Here is a 1,861-nt window from a genome sequence, read left to right on the forward strand (position 1 = left end):
TCATATCAAAGCTAGACACAGGCCTAAGATTTACTCAAGACTTAATCAAAACATTACAGTATAACTGTAAAGCCACTGAAAAAAATAAGTAATTAAAAGTACTGTATAAGCTACTTTTGTATAATTCAGCTTGCTTCTGAAAGAAATCTAAAAATCCACTAGCTGAGAAACAAAATCCTCTCAATAAATTCTGGTAAGGATGTAACTGCCATCTTTACCACAAGCTTCAGAGGTTCTCAGTTTCTAAGATCCCAACGACTTGGGCATTCAACCAGTCAATGCCTCAGTCACAGGGACCCAAACTATTGTAAAAAAAATGACTGGTGATTATCTGCCAATAAATATTTATGTTTTAATCTAGCATGATGCTCTTGACTGTAGTTGACACAAAATGGTGATCCGTACTGCTACCCTTGCAGGTAACGCTGATGGGATACCAATAAAAAAAGAGTGTTTGGGTGGCCTCCACTTTAATGATGAAACACACTCATGTGATTATCCAGAGAATGTTGGGTGTTCAGAAAGGAGAAAAAGGACATTTAAAAGTCAAGTTGCCAAAGAAAACCACTTCATTAAACGTAAGTTATCTTACTCCATTTTACTCTCATTCATGTAAACATATTCTGTTTATATATATATATTTATATATACTGTACTATATTCTATAATGTACAAAAAACGTAGGATAAAAATCTGCATTTACATGAAGAACAAGATAAGAAAGATCTTGTCAGTGTTGGAAATCTACTGATACATTCATTTTAACAAATTTATAACACATATTTCACTATTTTTAGGGTTGAAGCCAATTAAGTTTTGTTAAATACCAGTTACTCTTAAAAATTCTTAACAAGACTAATTTTCTTTACAGCTGAAGACTGCAGTTATTTGAAAGGTGTATTTGCCCTGGAGGGTGATGTAGCATCTTACTACCTTTGTAGTCATGGAAATGCATTCATGCTCAAGTGTCCTGATAAAGCAGTGTTCAGCAGCATACATGGAAAATGTATATTAAGGAAGTAATTTATCAACACTGAAGCAACGTAAAATAAATGATGACTGAAGCACAATATGAAATATAAATGGTTTATTAAATCTTTTCTCACATCCAACCATGCACTAGGTACGTCTGCCCTAGTCAATGAAAGACTTCTTTAGGAATTAAGATTTTTATGTAATGCCTATGATTTTCTCTTGTTCCTTATTTTTATGTAATGCTTAGAATTATCTCCTGCTACTAAGTATGGACTTGTGAATAAGCTTAAAACAAAAATCAAAGTTTAATTGTTCTTCAGTATCAATTCACTGTAAGTATATAATATATATACTGTATATATATATATATATATATATATATATATATATATATATATATATATATATATATATATATATATATATATATATATATATATATATATATATATATATATATATATATATATATATATATATATATATATAATATATATATCTCTCTTGTATTAGTGTGCTCGCATGTTGATAAAATCTTTTATGGTGACTAGACCTTTATACATAATAAAATTTAAGTACGCATAGTAAAACTGATGTCCTATTTCCTTTTGAACCTAAAAAAACATTTAAACTATTAGAAGAATCTACTTTTGAATCCATGCTGATGATAGTACTATACATAAAAAGATTGAACTTACTAGTCAGCAAAATGTAAAATATGGATATAGACCACTTGTATTACTGTCACTGGTCTCTTTATTTAAAGTATATTAATAACACCACAGCATACTTTTCTTTTTCGCTGTGAAAGCTTCATGCTTTTTAATATACTATTACGTAATCATAAGCACATGTTTTATACTGCTTCTTTAATCCAGCATATAAT

At 29.2% G+C, this 1,861-nt stretch overlaps 1 pseudogene; it reads left to right on the plus strand.

Annotated features, from left to right (window-relative positions):
* Positions 1-1,306, plus strand: part of LOC136832911 (hornerin-like) — a 19,871-nt pseudogene extending 18,565 nt beyond the window's left edge.
* The last annotated feature ends 555 nt before the right edge of the window (positions 1,307-1,861 follow it).

The sequence above is a fragment of the Macrobrachium rosenbergii genome, chromosome 50, assembly GCF_040412425.1.
Source record: "Macrobrachium rosenbergii isolate ZJJX-2024 chromosome 50, ASM4041242v1, whole genome shotgun sequence".
Taxonomy (NCBI): Eukaryota; Metazoa; Arthropoda; class Malacostraca; order Decapoda; family Palaemonidae; genus Macrobrachium; species Macrobrachium rosenbergii.